This window comes from Geospiza fortis, unplaced genomic scaffold, assembly GCF_000277835.1.
Source record: "Geospiza fortis unplaced genomic scaffold, GeoFor_1.0 scaffold166, whole genome shotgun sequence".
NCBI classification, from domain to species: domain Eukaryota; kingdom Metazoa; phylum Chordata; class Aves; order Passeriformes; family Thraupidae; genus Geospiza; species Geospiza fortis.
The window spans coordinates 2,928,376-2,949,258 of record NW_005054310.1 but is presented as its reverse complement, the minus strand read 5'-3'; the positions used below and the strand labels follow the sequence as shown (position 1 = coordinate 2,949,258).

The 20,883-nt window shown below is 39.3% G+C and overlaps 1 protein-coding gene across 2 annotated transcripts in view; it reads left to right on the top strand.

Annotated features, from left to right (window-relative positions):
- The first annotated feature begins 76 nt into the window (after positions 1 to 76).
- Positions 77 to 20,883, top strand: part of NAV3 (neuron navigator 3) — a 497,733-nt gene continuing 476,926 nt past the window's right edge. For both annotated transcript variants that reach the window (XM_031055561.1, XM_031055560.1), the window contains exon 1: positions 77 to 958. The gene's annotated coding sequence lies outside the window, so the exon portion shown is untranslated. The remainder of the gene's footprint in view (positions 959 to 20,883) is intronic.

Sequence of the window (20,883 nt, the reverse complement as noted above, 5' to 3'; positions counted from 1 at the left end):
GGAAAGAGGGAAAAAGATGTTTGTTTCTGTATCTTTTTTAAGGCCACTTCCCCAAACTGCCAAATAAAAGTGTGTATTTGAAAAAATATGAATGTCCATTCCTAGCTGTACATGCGTGTATTAGCTCCTGTGTGTACCCATGCTATTTCAGGGGGCAGAGAGGACAGAACCAGTTCTGAGGTGCTTGAGGCATAATCCTCCTTCTACCCAGCCCTCTCATCCATGTCTCCTGCGAGATGAAATGACCGATAGTGTTAAGTGACCTGTGCTACCACTTTCCACTTTGAGATCCTGAAATAGATTTTCCGTGTGTCTGATGTGAAAATCTTGACAGTGCCCTACAACCTTTTGCCTGAAGCATGCAGGAGAGCAAATAGCAGATATGGAGGCCCTGGAGTTTAAGGCAGAAGAAATCTGTCTGCAAAGTACCAGAACATGCAACTTTCCATGTGGCATAAAAATGGCCTCCCCTGACAGATTTCTGGAGTTGGCCAAAGTAATCATAAAATGTACATCCTACTGCACATGTGGAGAGCTTTCCCATCCAGGGCAACATGAGTAACTCCACAACAGAAGAGTATTTAGCAATAAGGTTAACAAACTCAATACAATACAATACAATAAGGCCAGAAGTTTTAAGGAGACTTGTTTCGGACTTATATATCACAGACTTATCTGTGGTTTTGAATATGAGTTGTCATCTGAGAGTATTCACCAGGAAGCTTGTCTGGATATAATCAGAGGTCAGATCTTTTTTTTATCTACCTGCTAAAATCAAAGATGTTCAGTGCAAGTTGCTACTCTTGAAGAGTAATTATAAATTTATCTATTTCTTTAATTCAGCAAAGTGTGTGTTCAGTAGAGTGGAATTAAACCTAATGAGGAACCTGCAAGCTCAGTCTGTCTAACCAGCCTTGATGTGCCAGAGGGCAGAGATTCTCCTGACTGAGATGTACAGGTGTTTAAATCTCACTGGTGGGGTTTTTTTTCCTAATTTCTAACATAATCACTTAATGGAGTTTGAGAAATATTTTCTGAGTAAACACAGTAGCCTTTGTTTTCACTGCTGGAAGGACGACTTGGGAAAAATCTTGGTTCTGTAAATACAAGTAATGATGTTAGAGATTTGCTTAGTTTCATGAAGACAGTTTAGGGAGAATTAAAAAAACATCAGTGTTAGAAATGAAAAAGATGTATTATACCAATAGGTTCATTCTACCTTGTGGGAAAGAACAGAAGAAAAAATATCTAAGTTATCTTTTTACCCTTTTGGTACCTTTCTTTATTAATATGGAAATGCTTTTGAAATTTTTCAAATACTGCTTTATATTTTCTAGAAAAGCAGAGAACATATAGGGACAATGTCTGCTTTCCTCTCTTTTTTTTTTTTTTTTTTTTTTTTTTTGTTTGTTTTTTTTTTTTTCCCAGTGAATATGATAGAACACACATTCAGAGAGGGATTATTTTGTCCTGGTTCCATCCCAGCCCAATATATTTTTTTTTACTGAAGATTTCTGGCAGCCCTTGAGATAGCAATTTTAATTAATGGCCCAATTATTAAGAATATACCCACTCAGAGAAGAATTCTAAACAGCACAACTGTAAAGGTTAATTGTTCAGATATAATTAGAGCTGTACTCTACTCTGAAAAATGCTTGTGAATTTCTACAGTCACATTATTTAAATAATTTAAATCTATCTTGGGTTAATGCCATTATCTCTAAAATCAAAATCTCCTCCATAGACTTTGGTTATCCTCTTGCTTATGATATTTTTGTTGTGTTATGATGTCAGTGTCTTCAAGGTAATAGTGAAACTGGTCTTCTAATCTTTAAACAAACAAACAAACAAACAAAAAAACCTCAGGCAAACTCTTTAGAGGAGAAATGAAACAGTTGCTTCTCTCCAGTGGTCATTCCCTTCAGACTTTGGAACAGAAGGCAAAGCCTGTTTTCTATGCAGCAGTTTCCTGAAGATAAACTGCAAAATAATTACTACTTTTCAGTTGTGTGAATAAGTGAGACACGAGGCAAGACTAGTTGGAGGGGTGTTGAAAGACAGGGAGGAGGTGATGGTGTTAATGGAAAAGAAGTGGGTGGTAAATGCACATTAAAGAGCCTGGGATATTAACCTTTGACCTGCACATGTTGTTTATTTCATTCTTGATTAATGTTTTTAAAATACAGAAAGAAAGGCACCTTTTGACCTTTTAAACAATGCACACCTTCAACAGTAAAACATTTCTCTTTGTTTTGTTTTCGTATTGGAAAGGGGAAAATCAAATTATGTTACTCTGGCTCCCAGCATTTGACTGCATTTATAGCAGTAGTTGATGGCCTCTTATTTGGAGCCTGTGTGGTTTCATTGGGAGTGCAACACATGCTGCATTCATCCAGAGGATTAAATGAATTATCTGAATTAGGAGGTGACCTTGTTGAGCACAATGTGTTTGGAGATGTGAGGTATTTGTTCTCCTTGCTTTTTAGGGAATTTTGGTGTTCAGGCTTTTTTTTTTCCCTTTTTTTTTTAATTCCTGAAGTTTGTAGACTGGCTTATTCACGTTCCCTTTCTTATTTATGTTTTTATGTGAGTACTGACAGTATTCTTAACATGATAAGATGTCAATGTCTTCCAGATACTAGTGAAACCAGTGTTTTATCCTTAAAAAAACAAACAACGAGCATTAGACAAAATTCTGCTTCTGCCACACCTGTAGGGTCCTCCTTCTTCCCAAAGGAAACCACTTGCAAGAATCCAGTTTGGCTTATAAACCTTTAGTCATGCATTGAGAAAGGCTAGCTCTAGGATGGATGAATTGGGCTGAGTGCTGTTCTGCTGACAGTCTCATTGTATTTCACATTTTAACTCACACTAATAAGTAAATTGTCATCTTTGTAGGTGACCTTGTCGTATTTCCAGATCAGAATCAGTGTGATCAGTGCAATTTACTTGATATGGTATTTTACATGACCCCCTTAAAAAAAAAAATCAAATTCCCACTTTCAACATGGGATATTAAAGAACAGATTTTTAAGGTTGTTAAAGGTCTTTGGTACCAGGTTCCCATTGAATTGTACTGGTCTCTGCTGTAGCTATGAAATTCAAAGGTCTTGAAGGAGAAACAATCCCCATTTTCATCCAATCCTTAATCCAAATTTCTTTTAGCCATACAGCATAACAGTATATAGATACTGTTTTACCATGGATGTTCCTCCTTGTGCTACATGACTGTCTCCTACATATGCACCTACAATGAGCTTTGGTTTGAAAAATCATCATAATGAAATGTTTTTTAGTTGTAGTCTTTAGTCTGTTTGCATAGCATGCAGTTTTATTTCTGTAAACATCAGATATTCATATCTCTTATTTATGTAAATTCCTCTGTCTGCGATAGATTTGCAATCTTTGCATATTCTCTATTGAACTTTGATTATGCTGTTTGTAAAACATAGACAAGAATTTAAACCCCATTCCTGGTGATGATGAAGCAATTTCTTGCGTCTCAGAAGTATACTTAATCTTTTAATTTTATCAGAGGTGGAATTTAAATAAATACATCTGCAAAGCTATGTGAATGAGGTTGTTTTTGTTTCTTAAGGACCTTTCAGTAAACGTAGTATGACTGAAAAGAGCTGCTGTGTGTGGGAGTAGTGTTTGAACTGCTGATTGCTGCCAAAGGTTACTGGAGTGAAGACAAATGAATCCTTCAAGGCAATTAAAAATAATATAATTGATGAAACAGAAGCTGCTAATCCCTTCCAGTTTCATATAACTTAAGATTTAGGGCATCATGCCAGAGACATAAGCTGCAGAGAAGGTGAAAGGCACTGCTAAAAGTTTTGTGCAAATGGTGTGTCTTCTGGGGAGGAAGGAGTACCAGGAGCATATCACACTAGTGCTCTACACACTCTGGTGGCTCCCTGTTCAATTCAGAATACACTCTGAGATCCTGATCCTGCTGTTCTTAATGGACTAGGGCCTGTTTGGAGACTACCTTTGCATTTTCAACCAGGATGCTCAGGTTTAACAAAGGTGCTGCTGTGATTGCAGCATGGTGTGAAGCTGGGAGCCAAAGGCTGAGAGTACTTCAAGCACAGCTTGAGCGACCAGCAGAGGTGAGAGTGAGCCTGGGCCTGCTTGTGACACGTTGTGAAGACCAGAATTTTCCCTATACATCTTCCCTCAGTGGAGAGATCCAAATTAGTTTAATTCTCATAACAGGAAAGAAAAGAGGAAAAGGATGAAGGGGTAGGATAAAAAAAACACAGCAACAAAAAAAGCCAGGGGAATGTTATAAGCATGTGCTGTTCTGGAAAGCAGGCTGATTTAAAAAAAAAAAAAAGCTAAACTTTCTGCTATAAATTAAAATAATTTTCGTCCAAACAACCTTAAAATAGACATATTTCCTATCTTTCTTAAAAACAAAATCTCTGATTTTTATCCATTTTGGTTTTTTTATTTTAAGATGAGACTTACATGTTGCCTCATTTCAAATATCAGGATCAGTTTTCTGTGCTCTCACAAAAGTGCATGTAAACTACTGGGTAGTTGAAGTGTCATCACTTTAGGTCTGCTTATACCAGTGTGGTTTCTGTGTTAGCAAAGAAAGATTTAAGGGGGAAGAACAGCTGAACCCAGAGGTTGGAGCATTCCATTGGCAGAAACTGTTGCTGTCCTAAGCAGGTCAGCTGAACTTTTAATATAGAGAATTTTTAGCTTACTGTGCCACAACCAGAGCTTCGTTCTGTAACATTTTGTACTATGCTTCTACTTCATATTTACACATAGTTGCAAAAAGGATCTGGTTAGGTAAGCCCATGTAATTGGTAAATGCCCATATAAATCAATCTTGGCTCTCTGTAGATTTGTTGCTGTAGAAGGAATTCAGCAAAAGATAGTGGATGCAGCTGCCTCACTCCCTGTGCCAGGTCAGTGGGATGTGGACATCGAAGTCACTTTCAGCTTCTTAGATGTTACATATTTTCACACTCAAAGAAGCAGGCTTACAGAGCAAAGCAGGATTTTTTCTCTAAAATTCAGCACATTTTTACTGTAGCTATAGCTAATCTATGAGGGAATTAATGCTGTGGGAAGCAGGTATTTATATTGCTGTCTATTTGTGCAGCATGTGCTTCTCCTGTAACATAGGGGTTGATGGAATCTAAAATGTCTTTAGTTATACGAACTGTAATTTTTTGAGGTTTCCCAAGATAATATTAAGAGAAAAAGATCACATGGTATTCATCTTTGTAATGATCTCTTCTCTTACCCATTTTCTTTAAGGAATTTCTCTAGGCACACAAACAGGTCAAGGCCAATACATCATATTTAAAAATACACCTCAAAGCAGAAGTTTGCAAAATTCTTTTCATCCTCATCCATCTCCAATCTGACCATCACTCACAATCTTTTCTCTACTAAGGATATCTCACATTGTAGGGACGTGTGCTGCACCTTTAGCCTCCGATTCTCAGGTGGTGATCCAGCACTGGGATGCCAAATTGGTACTTGTTAGCTATTCACATCCCTGGAAGGTCATGCTGTCTCTGAACAGGTGCAGGAATGAGTACCTGGGTGCCTCAGAGAAGTACAGGTACCATCCTGCAGCAAGGCTCCTGCAGTGTCACTGGGTGGGTGGCACTTCAGGGCTGTGTCACATGGAGCCATGGTGTGAGCTCAGGTTTGCTGTACAGCCTGTGCCAGCACTGCTCTCCGCTGCTGCCCATGCAGCATCACTCTGACCTTCTCTTCTCTCCCTGTCTGCTCCCTGGGACATCCCTCTGTGCTGCACCTCACTTCATGAATATAACAGGAAGCTGATTTTCCAGTTCCAGGCAGTTGCACTGATTGAGGGCAATATAACTGTTTCTGAAGGCAATCTTCCTAGGAACCTGCCTGGAAAGATGTGCAAGCACTCTTGGCCGAGGTCAAACGAGGTTCAGTTTTCCCTTTTATTGTAACTCCCTGTGCGGCAGTGGCAAAAGTAGAGGACAGAGCAATGAGGCACAATGAGGAAAATACTCTTTATTTAATGCGTGCTGAGCTAAATGCTGGAAGCTGTTACCTCTGATAATACCTGGAGCACAGAGGTTGCATCAGGTTCCCACAGCAGTGCTGTGTCCCAGGGAACCCACCATCCAAACTTTCACAGAGATACCAAAGTAACAACAATCACATGAATAGGTGGAGAGGGCAATGGGGTAAATAAAGGGAGAAAGGTTAAGCTGGGACACAGGAAGAAAGAGAAATGGTCTTCTGCTGGCAGAGGATATACTAGACCAACTACTCATTGCATAAGGAAATGAGACAAAAGACCTGATAGAATGAATGGTGTCTATTTTTAGCAGAAAGGAAATTGCTTCTGCATCTTTTACATAAGCAGGGGAGTGCTATACATCTTTGTTTAAAATGGAGGATTCAGTCTAGCTATCCAGATGAGCCAAAATGCCAGTAGGTTTAATGGATATCTTTAGAGATAGGTAGTGACTTAGAGATGTCATGCCTGTGTCCTTTCTACGATATCCAGTAATGTCCTGGCAGCTGCAGATGTTCTTCCGCAAACTCTGAGGATCGTGGGGCGGCCATGAGAGGCTCAGGGGAGGGTGTCAGTTCCCTGCCAGTGTCATGTAAGGCCTAGACTTCCCTCTGGGACAGCAGCACTAGGTCTCATTTGCAGTGATGTGATGGAGCAAGGCAGAGGGCAGATCCCCAGCCAATCTGGATTTCAGTCTCAGAGGTGACAGTGCCGACTGTGTGCACCAAAGTTGTTATCTTGTTACCATAACAACGTGGCACATCCTCTTCAGTCCAGGCACCCCATGCCTGGTGTGCAGTGCTCAGCAATTGCTCTAACAAGATTCACTTTTATTTTGTTCTTCTATTATCTATTGTTTGGGATAGAGAAGGAACACAGCCGTTGGGTTTTCTGATGCGTTTTGCCAGCTTGTCCTAAAACTCCCGGGTACACAGGAACGGAATGTCCAGATGGCACAGTTTTGCATTCCTATTTTGAAGATTTGGAAAATAAGTACATGGCATGTGTATATGCATGGACAGAAAAACACATACAAAAAACAGTTTAGCATATCTGGGAATTAAATGTCACAGTTATTTGTTTTTTGAGTTTCAATCATTGTTAGCAAAAGAAAATATTTCTGGGGTTTTAATAGTGTGGTGTCCCCACAGTATGAAGTGATTGAAAATTAGTCTGCTCTATCAGTAATGTGACATAAATTTTTAGTGCAGACCATTCTTCACTATAAACTTTAAACCCTCTAATTTTTTGTTAAGGGGTCAGGGTCAGGAATAACATGCAAACAATGCCTTTTATTCTCTGTGCTTGGTCTGCAGACATTGAAGAGTTATGGCATAGGAAAATGTGAAATTAGACATGATTTCAGTTGCGTGACATCCCTAGCATTCAGGAGGACTTTTATGTGCCTAATGTTTCGTAGGGGCACAGGTCTTTACCATTAAATCAAATTCTATTGTTATTTACTAGTTATTTTATTTACTACCTCACTATTTGGTAGTACTTAAAGTAATTTCTATAGGACCTGACTTTTACCCTAATTCTCAAAAAGACCCAAACCCTTTTAAAGATGACTCCAATAATCTTTTAACGCCTTGTCCTAAAATGCTCTGAGGGTTATTGCAAAGCAAGAATAATAATATGTTTCTTTTTAAAATAATGAGAAATTCATATTATTATTTATTACACTTTTCTCAGCTGGGTGGGTAAAATATTTTCCCATTGACATTTCTGAAGGAGGCAAGAAAATTCTTGTTCAAGAGCAAGTTTATATGCAATGAGAAGCTGGAATAGCAACAGCAATCTTTGTAAATCCTAATGAAAGCTGTAATCCAGAGGAATAAGTCTGCTTCATAACAATAAATCATTATAATTGCCACCTATTCTTTCAAACCCACAGACCAGCAGTTCCAAAGTACCAACTCACTGTTTAGATATACCAGAGTCAAGAAATCTTCTCTCTGTGTGTATACATATATCACCCACTTACAATCCCTAACTCAAGCATCAACGTCAGAATTTTAACCACAATGCCTTGAGGGCAGATGGTCAGCATATTAGTTTACTATTCAGCTGAATCAGTGCTCCCTCCAGTTGGTTTCTTCATTCAGCATGCTTTTCTATGTGCTATTAGCTAACCCTGGCTCAAAACCTCACAAATAATCATCATCCCTTGAGTAACTGGATGCATTTTACTCCTGCAATATATTTCAGGTATTCAGTATTTTTTTTTTTTTTTGCCTTTGAGACAATAGTTCTCATATTTACAGCCTTGGTGGATTAGCAATGGGATGTTTGTTAGATCATGTTGGACTTGTCAAATGCTGCCTCTATTATTAGCAGGAGTCACTGTACAATATAGTAATTTGAAGCCAACAACATGAAAGTACTTACTTTCCCTTACAGGAAACCCCTTTCCCCTGTGTGACCAAATTACAGTCTGCTAAAATCAACTGACAATAAACTGGCTAAGTTTTAAAGACTTCTAGAGTAATTTTGGTGCCTAAGCAGTCCAAAAGTTAGGTGCTCATTTTCTAAGTTCCTGATTTATCTTTTTTCAACCACATAATTAATTGTACAGGAATAGGCTTTTAAAAATTAAAATGATGTTATCATGAGGTATTTTAGTAATTAGTATTTTGAGCATTGAATGAAGTATATGTACCAAATCTTTGTTTTCTGATAAGAACAGGACAAGGATAATGCTCTCGGAAATACAGTGCGTAATTTCTTCAATGTTTATGTAACCATTTTTTGATTTTGGACAGCTATTCCATGCTACTACTGGCAATGAGAGTCATGGTAGATAAAAAAATTAAGGAGAAAAAAGTGAATTCTCAACTTGTTTGCATGAGAAAATTTAGCTAAGTTCAGGTCTTGGGAACAAAGGAAGCGTTAACACTCCTCTGGGCTGTTCTCCCACTTCAGCTAAGAAGCTGTGGAAAAATAGACTCTTTCAGGGCTTGAATGTGAATGAGGTGAACTCTCCTGTAACTAGGAAATCTTTTCAGAATCAGACAGAACCGAGCAGGTTTTCAGTTGGTCATATCCCATTCATTCCTTCACTCCTTATCCTCCACATGCTGATTCAGCTTGTAACTGAGCATGTTAAGGCTTTTGAAGTCTGATCAAAGATCCCACACTGGCTGCAGAGAGGTGGAAAAGAAGGAAAGCACCTTGTCTTTTGTGCTCATCCTAGTTCCAGACTTTACTGCTCCATCACTGTCATCTAAACCAGAATAAAAAATGAAAATTCCTCTGGAACTTGGATGGTATTTTAATTGCTCAATTACGAGTAATCCAAGAGGTTGGCTAGTGCTAAATTATTTTGTTCCTTCTGTTCATATGCTGAGTGCTTCCCAAATCCTACTGCCTCAGCTCCTCAATCCTAACTGATGCTTCTATCTAAAATGTCTTACAAGAAATATTGCTGAGTACACTTGCATCACTGCTCACATGGGAAGAAAAAATTGCCTGGCCCATGTCTAAAGGCTACACCTTATGAACCACTGATGCATTTTTTATCTTCCTATGTCATTGGAAAAATGAGGGAAAGGGAAAGCGTCTTGTCATTAAACATTGCTCTCCTAAGTATGATCAAAACCTGCTTTTAGTATGAGGTCCATGTAGTTCACCTGCCAGGAAGGTCTGGCAGGGAAGGACTCTGCCCATGCTGAGTATTTTGAAAGAAACAGAAATATTTCTGTGGTCTCTGGAGTGATAGAAGTAGCTTAAGGTAAACTGGTAAAACAGACCTCGAAACGATTACAGTTTTCAGTTAACAAACTTAAAATTGTCATCAAGATACATTTTTCCACTGAGTTTGGAATAAACTGGACAATGTCTATATTTTTGTTAACACCTGTTTATGTTGACCCCTGAGAGTACCTGGACATTCAATTTAAATTTAGGCAGGTAACTTCGACTATTTTTTAAAAATCAAATGCTGGTCATGAGTCAGTGACTCAAGCTACACCTTCAGCTCATGACTGCTAGCCCACAACTTTTATGGGTTTGTTGGTGTTTATACATTTATTGCCGTTTTTCCACTCCTTCACTTATCCCTAAATTGCTGGGCAGGATAAGGTTTTTAGTTCTGTTCTTTTGAACTACTCCTCAGTTTTTGTGAGGAAGGAGAGATGTGTCCCATGCCTGTTTTCCATGCCACAAAGCTTTCTGCAGGAGCAGCCCTTGAAAGGATAAGATGAGGTCCTTGGTAGATGTGTGTATAAGTAGATCCCTGTGCCTTTCCCTTTGCTTCACAGGGCATCTTCTTCAGCAGCAACCTCTCCTCCTGCCAGGGAGCATAGCACCGGGAAAGGTTATAAAGGATTTCTCTGACTGGACACTGGTGTCATTTTGCTGCCCAGCTCTCTTATTACTGAGAGTTTCTCACTGTCCACATCTGATATCAGTACTGAAATGTACCAAGCTGACCAAAATGCTTTTACTAGTCAGCAGCACAGTACCCACAAGCTAGCATTTTTCACTTATCTCAGTGGTTTTTTTTCCTGCAGAGGGAAAAGCTCATGGTTTCTGTATAGCTTCTGATGCAGGGTAAAGGCTGCATCCTGCTGTCATTTCATTTCAATTCACATTGCATCCTGTGATTGCATGTGCAGTCAAAAATTATTATTTTTATGATCTGCAGCATGGCAGACAATGAGACTGCTGATCTGCAGCAAACTCTGCATCCAGCCTTGCATTGGGTTGTCCCAAGTCTGTGAAAGGTGAGCAAAGTTCTGGGCATAGCCTAGGGTTTGCAGAGTTCTGTTTTCTTTCACAGCCTTTTATTTAAATGGCTGCTGATAAATGAGGTACAGAAAATGGCATTAAAGTGACTCATGATGTCAGCAAACATTGCTGCTTGGAAATGTCACATTGCTGTCATTGCACAGAGAGAAAAGGACCCAGCATTGGCTGGTGTGTACAGTCTGTAAGGAGAACTGATCCCTGATCCTTTTCTGCCCTTTGCAGAATAGAAGTTCTTTAGACCAGGAGAGATAAGGAGAGAAAAAGAAACATATAGCTGCATTTATGTTTGTTAATAATTTTTATATGAAACAGAAATAAATATTTTTGTGACCTAAAATATAGTGCATTGAAATTTTTCCTGGTGAGTGATTAGAACAGCATGTAATAGTGTCTGACGAGCAACATGAATTCATTGACAACCAGCTGTTGAGTCTTACATATTTGATCTGTTCCTATTCCTTATGTTTTATTAATGCCATCCTTCAGTTCTAATAATGCCTGATTCTGTGCTTCTCAGTCAGCTACTGAGAAATTAATTTTCTGGGACTTGTTCCTAAGGAAGAAATTATATGGGATTGAACCTGTCATTCCTGAGGAGCATTAACCAGGCTTTGGTCTTGGGAGAACTCTTTTAGATCCCTCCATGCAACAGACTTTTTATAAGGATAATAACATACAGTAAGAAACTTTTCTGTGAGCATTGTTGCTACACTGAAGTCTGGTAGGAGAAGTAGGACCACCGTTAGGATATCTCTCTGTGTGATAGTGCATGGGTATGGGTGGGGCCAGGTAGGGAGCATGCAAGGACCCCCAGCTCCTTGCAGAGCAATTCATGGGCAGAAATACAACTAATCACCAGTTGTGACAGTGTATTTATAGCTTTCTAGATTCAGTGCCTCTGGTCTGTGTGTAAACCATGAAGACCACACCTCTGGTCAGCATAAAATGTAAAGACCAGGATGAAGACTTGCTCACACCCTGCACTTTGCTGCTAGAGGATATCTGAGGCTGCTGAGAGGGAGCAGAGGAGCTTTGGCACTGGCTCCATCAGGTGGCCTGGCCCCAGTGGGTGTGGGGATGGCTTTTGCTGCCTGTACAGCAGAGCATTCAACAATCAGTGCATGGGCTGTTACACCACACCCAGAGCCTCACCACAGCCCAGAGCCACTGCCACTGCCACAGACCCTGTCACCAGGTGTAGAGCTCCATTTGGTCTATCCTGATGTCTGCATACAGAGTCATTTAAAAACACATTGGGAGGGGAAGGACATATGGAGGCAGGAACTGTGGCCTGACCTGAGGAACTTTTCATTTCATTTAGGCTGCTTCTGCTGCAGCCTGGCTTGGCAGAGAGGGAGTGCATGTAGTTCTTAGAGGGTTTTTTGTGGGCTTTTCTCTCCTGCTTTTATTTATTTTCCTCCTTTTTTTTTTTTATTCTTCTCTTTTCATTTGTATTTGTTTCAAAATAGATTTGATTTAAAGCTAACAGATTCTTCTAGTGGGATGGCTTCTGGGGGGCTTACCATTAAGGCAGAATGGGCAGCCCAGATTTAATGAAAATAAATTACATTTGCTCATGTGTAACCATTTCTTGTAGAAACCCTAAGTGTGCCTTGGTGGTTCTGGGATAAAATGAACCAGCCAAAGTCTCCCCTTTATTTATCTTACAGGCAAGAGATGACACTTCAGATATCGTTTTCTCAATTTGTCTTTAAAAGCAAACACTTGAATGGGGGCTCTGTTTCTGCAGTACAAACATCACAAAATTTGGGCTGCATGGGTGCAAACAGCAGACTGTAAACCTTATGCTGTTTGTCTTTGGGATAGCCTACCTTACAATGTCAATATATATTCTGCTAATCAGATGAGTGCTGTGTCCTTTTGCATGAAACATCTATAACATATGCATCTCCCTTTGTGTTTTAAAAGCAGTTTTAGCCTGATGTTTTAATACACAGGCGTATTGCAGAATTGGTGTCACACAGCATGTCCTATTTGTATTTACTATGTTGCACCACAGAACTATTTTGTTTTCACATTGTAATGTACATTTGTGAGATGCTTTTCTGAAGTAAAAATACGCAATCAATGCTTTAAAAATATTGCTTGAGGGAATAATTTTATTAATCCTACACACAATATCCTTCCTGTCATATAGTGGAATTTAGATGGCAGAATCAATAATGTAGTATTCACAAGGGAATTGCTAATACACAAATTAGTGCATGGTGCTTCTGCACTTGGTAGAAAAGATAGCCTGTGTTCCCTCAGCCTTTTATTGCTGTGCAATCAAAGAGAATTATGGACATAAAAAATCCAGTAAAATATAATGGAATATTTCATGAATTGCTATGTTTACTAACAAGAGAAGAAGTTGCTCTTTTCAAGTCATGGCTGAACAGAGCAGCAAGCAATATTTAGAGTAGTAATAAAAGGCAAAGTATCGGTGTTTTCCTTTAAAGCCTATCATGGAGGTAAACTAAAATCTAATGCAATCTGGTAACATTAATGCACGCTCTTTATGGCATAGAGTGTGAAAACTGGAATACTAATTCGTCATATTTATTCCACATAGCAATATCCTTTTGTGTTATTGAAAATATAAAGGAATATAAATTAAATATAATGAAATAATTTAATTTCTAATAGTTACAGAATGATCTAAATATACTGAACAAGACCCTGTGACTGCCTGTTCTAGTAATTGCTCAGTTGTATGCTTATTTTCATAATCAATGCATTACTCAGACTATCTTTAGTGGAATTTATTACCACATTTTCAGTTTCATGGTACTTAAATATGCAGTAGGCAGTCCCACAGAAAATTGTGATCTGTAGAGCAAAGAATCATGGTGTCAGAGGTCAGAGTTCTTTGTTTTCATTCCCTTGAAATCACTCTTTAATATTCTAAAAGGGGCAAAAAGCATGTAATTTGCATTTAAAGTACAGCTTTCCTGCATTACATCGCCTTGAATGTATCTTTTGGGTAGTGGACATTTATCATAGAATTCCTCTTGACTCTGGAAACAGTGCAGAAGGTAGCTGAAGACCCTTTGTAACTGTGCAGTACAAGGCAATAAATCTGAAGCTGCCACAGGATTACTATGGTAACCATCCAGACTGTCGGTCTTCCAGCCTTACTGAAAGGTAGGTTCAATTTTCAGCTCGTCAACTCCTCTCCATGATTTACTTGTTGACACTGCACATTTGATGTAGTAGTGTTAATGCCCTCTTGCAGCACAAGGGACTAATACTGACACTGTTTCATATGGCAATGCACAGGAGAGGCCCCAGGAAATCATTTAAAATTGTAGAATTGTATTCCTGTCAGCAAATGCATAAAGTGGCATAAATTGCCAGATTTCGAATCCTGTTTTAAGCTGCTTCAACTTTGTATGGAAGAAGGAACTGTCTTCACATGGCAGCGTGAAGTATGAGCTTAGAAACGAGGTTAAAATTGCCTGCTTACTTAAACATTTATAAGAGGGGATATGTGCAGGCCATCTTGGGGTGTGTATCCCTGTGCTTGAACCCTTTTTCAGTTCCTTAATACAGAGATGGAGAGGGTTTTGGCATGCAGCGGGGTGATTTGTCTTTTTTGTCTTGTAGTATTCTCCATGGAAATGATCTGTGGTTTTAAATAAGTATGGCAAATGCTGTTATGCCTCAAAACAGATTACTTGGAATGTTATGTTTTGCATTTACGCACCCACTTACTTTCTCCCTAGGGCAGACTGAGGCTGTGTCAGGTGAGCCAAAGAACCCAGGGACTGCTGACTGATATCTTGATATTTCTGTTTTTGAAGCTGTCCCCCAGCTTTCTGGGGTCAATCCAAATAAGAATGGTGTTTAACTGAGCTTAAAGTGCCTTTGTCGCTGAAGAAAGGAGAGAAACATGTATTAGTTTTTAACAGTGAAATACATTCAGGAACACTGAGGCTTGTGAAGCCCGGTTTACTAAGAGTATTTGGGGGTGTGGATGTGCATGCATAATATGGAGTGTAGTTGGATCCTTTCACAACTAGTTAGAGGTGAAACCTAGTTTTCTGAATGGGGATAAAGGCAATTTAGTCTCTCTTATAATATCTTTGATATGAGTGGATTCTTGTTTGTGTATTGAAAACCAGAGCCAGAATTTAGCTTTTCTCTCAGTGGGAGAACTGATCCAATTTAACGTCCCTGCTCTGATTTCTGTCTTCAAAAACTCTGTAGAAACTTAGTAGATTTTTTACTTCCTCTCTTTGTCAAATTTGGTGCAAACTGACTGGTTGCTGCTAAAGGTAGCAGAAACAGGAGGGAGTTTGTACCCCCTCACATATGCCACTCTATAATCATCTTTGGAAAAGAAACAAGTGGAGAAGAAAGCTCGGCATACAGCAATTGATATGCTGTTAGTCCAGTGTCCATTGAAGCGGAGCTTCTTGACTAGAAAAGGTGTGGCCCAGTTTGAAATAACTCTCTCAAGCCAAATCTTTTGATCCCTAATCTTGTCATTCACCCCATCTTTGATTGTAAGGAGGATTTAAAGATGTTCAGCTTGAAAGATCTTTAGATATGCATTTCTTCCTTTCCCTAAAATATTCCCTAAGATTCCTTTCAAAACAATATATTCATATTCAAGAAATAAACCAACCAAAGCACTGCTGATAGTAGTGGTGATTTGCAGCAACATATCTGCATAAAATGTTACCCTTCTGCTGTGAAATATTCTACCCGCAGAAAAATATTTGTTTGCTCTCCTTGGAACACTACTCCTGTTTATCTGCTGGTAATATTTAGTTTGGTTAGTGTGAACACCAGATGAAGATGACATGGAAAACCACCAAATTGGAAGTGTGCTGTCCTGTACTCCTTCTCACAGCTGAATCTGGATTGTCTTCTGAATGGGAAGAGCAGAAGCAGGAGTGTGCCCCTCATCAGACAGGCAGTGGCTCAGCCCACATGCTCAAGTTTCTGTTCACTGAGAGCTGGAGTGAGTTACCTCTAACTGGCCATACAGGTGCTTTGTTAGTTTTTATTTCCACTGGTCTGGATTAGTTGGTGTTATTGGGAAGCACAATTTTTGAGCCGCTGTCTCACTCTTCCTTGTCAACAGGATGGGGGAAGAAAATAAACTCATGCATTATCTTATGTATTGAGATAAGGAGAGGGAGGTAACTCATGGATTACCATCATGGGCAAAATAGGCTTAACTTGAGGGAGATTGATTTAATTTTTTCTTAGTTAATATGGAGTAGGACCATGAGAAAGAAAGACAGGACTAAAAACCACCTTCCCCACCTCCTCCTTCTCAGTCTCAGTTTACTCTTAGGTGTTCCACCTCTTCCACCCCCCCAGCTGGTGCAGGAGGATGGGGAATGGAGATTGTGGTCACTTCATAATATTTCATCTCTACTGCTCCAGCTTGGGATTCCTGCCACAGGATACAGTCCCTCATGAACTGCTCCAGAGTGGGTCCTTCCATGGGCAGCAGTTCTTCACAAACTGCTTTGGTAATACCAGTCAAAGCTTACAGAGATCAGCACAGAAATGAAGACCAGCATATTTCACTACAGGGCAATGACTAAGACATAAGAAAAGTTGCGGACATGAGAAGGTGTCAATTGTTGGCTTTATGCTGGCACTATACACATGTTATATCTGGTGAAATTATGAAGGAATGTGTTTATTCAAGGATGTCCTTCAAAAATATCTTGTCTTCCTTACCTTAATTAGACAGATGACTCCATCCCATGTAATGACTTAATCTCTTGTTTGAGAATCAGCAGCATATTATAATTTAGGACCATGTGCTTCATGAGAAAATGCTGGAGGAATACGAGCGCTGCACTTTATAAGGGATAGCAAGAAGGAAAATCTGAGAAAGGAATAATGTGTTTTTGTTTAAACATTTGATGGTGATAGATGTTGTTGGCTAGTGTTGCTTTCCAGACTACAGCTGCTTGAAGGCAGTAAAGACGACTTTTTCTGGCAGGCCATAGCTAGAGCTTTGTTTGAGACATTGTTTCTTGGCTATGCTATTAAGTAGAAACTTAGTAGGCATCCATATTTTTACAGTCCTAAAGCTCTATCTGGTCTGAGATATAGTAGATATATGTACCTCTCTGGAGGTGGATTCAGTTCTTGTTGGAAAGCTGCTTTTCTCTGCATATTTTATGTATATCTCAAATTAGGAACATGCCTAATAAAAAAAAAGTGATGTACCATTTTGTAATTAAAGCTATGTTCAAATCATCTTTTTTAGAAAGCTGCTAAGACTTTGCAAATAGTGCTGATTTCCTAGCATGAACATGGTGGATAGTTTAGCAAAAATCTTCTATTTTCTAGAATTGTACATCTTCAAAATTTATCCTTTGCCATAGCATTCGGTTCCGAAATCTGAATTTTGTTTAAAGAGAAAATGGTCTCTGGACTCTTATTGCTGCAAAAACAATCTTAAAAAATGTGAAGGGAAGTGTGCCTTCCTTCATGATCTTGACAAGGTGAAATATAAGAATCTAATTTGAGAAGTTATTAACTCTGAAACTTAGTGCTTTGATAATTTTAAGGCTTGCTCAACTACTTCACAATGGGCAGTGCTGTTCTTTTTAGTGAGTGCTGCTTTTTGGCTGGCCTGCACTATCAACATTGATAGCCATATTGATTCTGTCACTTATTTTTGTATTTAATTCATTACAAAGTGCAACCACTGAAGAGGTTAAATAATCCAGAAATCTCAGTGCATTAAATTGGAAGTTGGAAAAGGAAGCTATAAAATGCAAGTGAGTCTTGCTTCTTCTTTATCACAGGAGTTGTCTTTGTTTTCTTGGTATTTCTGACATATTTTACACACTGTCATTTGGGTAGCTTTTGAATTTTCTTCTTCCCATCCATCTCTATGTGTAGCTGCCAGGAATTTTTTGTTTGTTTGTTTTGACAGTGTTATTGGCTCTATGCCATGAGATTCCTGCAGTACTGCAATATTAGGAAACTAGTGACTATATAGGAAAGCATGGGTGAAAGAGAGATGACATCATTATTTTCCATGTTTTTGCAGTTACAGAACTCTGATGCATTCACTAGTGCTATTTATATAAGTGCCACTAAGCAGTCAATAATATCTCAGTTTTAAAATAAAACATGGCTTAAAAATTCTGTAATAAAACCAAATGCATTGAAATGTGAGAGTTTCTTTTGTTTAAACAAAACAAAACTTTTGATTCCAAAGACTGTTTTCTCCCAGTGATGGAGCTGAGAGAAGTAATTGTTTGCAACACAGATTTATGACAGTTCTTTTTCCAAAGTGTAAGGGTTTGGAAGGGGTGGAAAATGGAGGTAGGTGGACATTTGAGTCTTAAATCATGTGGTATATCAATAGATAGCTGAAGTGTTACAGAAGGGGGTTTAGGGGGATGAAAAATGGAACAGGTGCTTTACAGTGCATGCAAGCATGATCTGGCTCTCTTCAGGCTGGGAATGGGATCAGTGCTCTGAGGTAAAGGATGCTTCTAGCAGACAATGTTTCTCATGCCCAGACACTTCACAGAGTGGGCAGGTGGCATATAAGTATCCATGCTGGCCTTGGTTCCCTGGGAAGGACTGGCAAGGCCAGAGGAGCCTTACTTTGAGGACATGCTTAGAAGAATTCTGTGGTGGATAACCCATGCCTGAAGCACAGGGGTTGTCCTCATAATGGAGAAGTACATGGGAAGAAATGCCAAGGGTATCTGAGAAGGGAAAACCTCCAGCATGAGTGTACAGTCACCTGTAGAGTTCAAAAAATCCAATAGCTACCTCTCCTAAGAACACACAATTAATCTCCCTCTATTACAGGCAGATGAATATTGTGTTGTGTATGCTAATTTGAAGTTTACTTTATAACTTATTTCATTTGCAAATCATGCCATTCGATTTCCCTGACATGCAAACCAAAGGTCCTGAAAATGAAATGAAATATGTTGTTTTAAGGAGAGATGGACAGCAGAATAAATCATGGAGAACAGACAGGAATGAGATTTAGAAAAGGGGGAGGCAGTGCTTGCACTAGAGAAATGTATGGTGGTGGCTGACAACCAAAGCATGAAGAATAAAGGGACCCATGTTTTCAGTTAACTATGTCCAAGATCAGGCCTTGAAAATATGAGATAGTCTCTATGTAAACTATGCAAAATTTTGGCCAGTCTGTGTCCAAATGAGACAATATCACAATGTGCATTAGAATGGGTTGCCAGAGGCAAATGCTTGTGTGATAACTCCCTTAAGGGAACAAAGAAAAGAGCCAAACTCCATGGTGTCAGCTGCAACATTTCATTTGTTTGGCAGTCATTTGCCATTTGGGAAGCATGCTCTGCAAGCATCAGAAACACACCCTTTACACCCAAGAAGAAGGGGCAGAGAAGTGGAACATATTAGGCTATATATTTTTGTTTGACTCTAATGGGTTTTTTAAAGTATTATGCTTTTCAGGATCTTTATCGCTCATGTATATAAATTTTCACTAATTTAATACATTGCTAGTCAGTACTGCAGAGTCTAAATTTGTATCTGAATTGCCTTTTCTGTGATATTTTAATGATCTATTACAGTCATCTATGCATTTTTCCATATGGATCTCTTTTAGTGATAGGAATAATAAAGTGTTTGATTTGTACGTGAATCAAAGATGGATTCTGCTGATAAGGAAAATCCAAAATAGCTTAATTATAGCTTAATATTGGCTGGTGAGTATATCTGACACTAGACAGAGTATCTTGTGGATGCTGCAGGTGTTTCCTCTCCATTCAGGGAGGTGCAGCTAGTGAAAATACCTTGTCTTTGAAGGTGTTTCAACTCCTCAGTTGCAATGAGCTAAATTTGCTGAGCCTGTTGATTCATGTGCAGTATTGTGCTGGAACATTCTGCTAAAGTGAAATCAATTTTTTTGACATAGTCTGACAAATTTTCTGTGTGGAAGTATGTATTTGCTCTGCATTTAGGTTCCAGTTTCAGAATCTTCATGTTGGTCTGAGGTCTATGCTTTCTAACCGCTGTTAGACTGCAGGCCTCTCAGTCATGGTCCCAGTAGGAAAATGGCCCTTTCTTTGAGGTAAGTCTTGGTTATTAAGTAGTTGCAAAGATTGATGTATTTGCCCCTCTAGCCCCTATGAACATCTCAGTGTGAGGCTTGGCTTTGTGCATAACATGGTTTGAGTAGAGGCTGTGTTCCGTCCCATGCTTCCTCCATCTCATCTGTTCCTCTGGCTCATGTTGTACTGGCTTGAGCAATCTGTGAGTGCAGAGTGAGTCAGTTCAGCCAACTGATTGGATTGAAAACGTTTTGGCAGATTAATCTTCTGCCAGGCAGGTCGCTGTGCCAGCTGGTGCCACACTCACATGGCTGCTCCTTCTGATGCTAGGGCAGAGTCTGGTGGGAGAGAGCTGCTTCCCATGGCAGCCCATGGTTTCACCAGCCTGGGTGTAACTTTGTACTGAATTTCAGGATTCTGAGGCCTGGCGAGTGGATTTAATGCAGTCATTTGTTATGCAATTCGTGCTGGACTGATTTTCAGTCTCCAGAAGCACTGAACTGTAACTGCCAACAAGCTCTGAAATTGCATTAGTCTTTATGAAGGGGTTTTTGTCTTTACATATTATGTGTGATTAAAAGCTACAATGAATGCTGTTAAACGGTTATTTTTTTCCTCCCCTGTTCATTGCTACCTGTATTGGTCAAGGTATTGATGTAAATTTAGCTAGGCTGCAGTGTCCTGGATTCTCTGTGCATTTTTCTAAAGTTCATTTCTCAGAAAGTGTTTTCCTTCACCCATGGACATCTCCTCTGTTTATTTTTGTTTTGGTTATTGCCCATAAACAAGTAAAAGAGAATTAATGTAAGCAGGTGACCTTTTGTGTTGCGTGAGAGAAGAGGAAAATGCTCTTTCAGTACAGACCTGCATAAGCTCTTTCCAGAGCAGCAGTTACAGGGAACCATCACAGACAAGCACTTTACAGAGCACAGAGATAAAGCAGCTGTTCACTCAAGGCAGCTCCTGAGCCCAGACAGGAACTTTCCTTCTGATCCCTGGGAAGTCCTGAGATCACTGCTTAGGGTGATTGGTAGACTCTGTAGATCCAGCTCT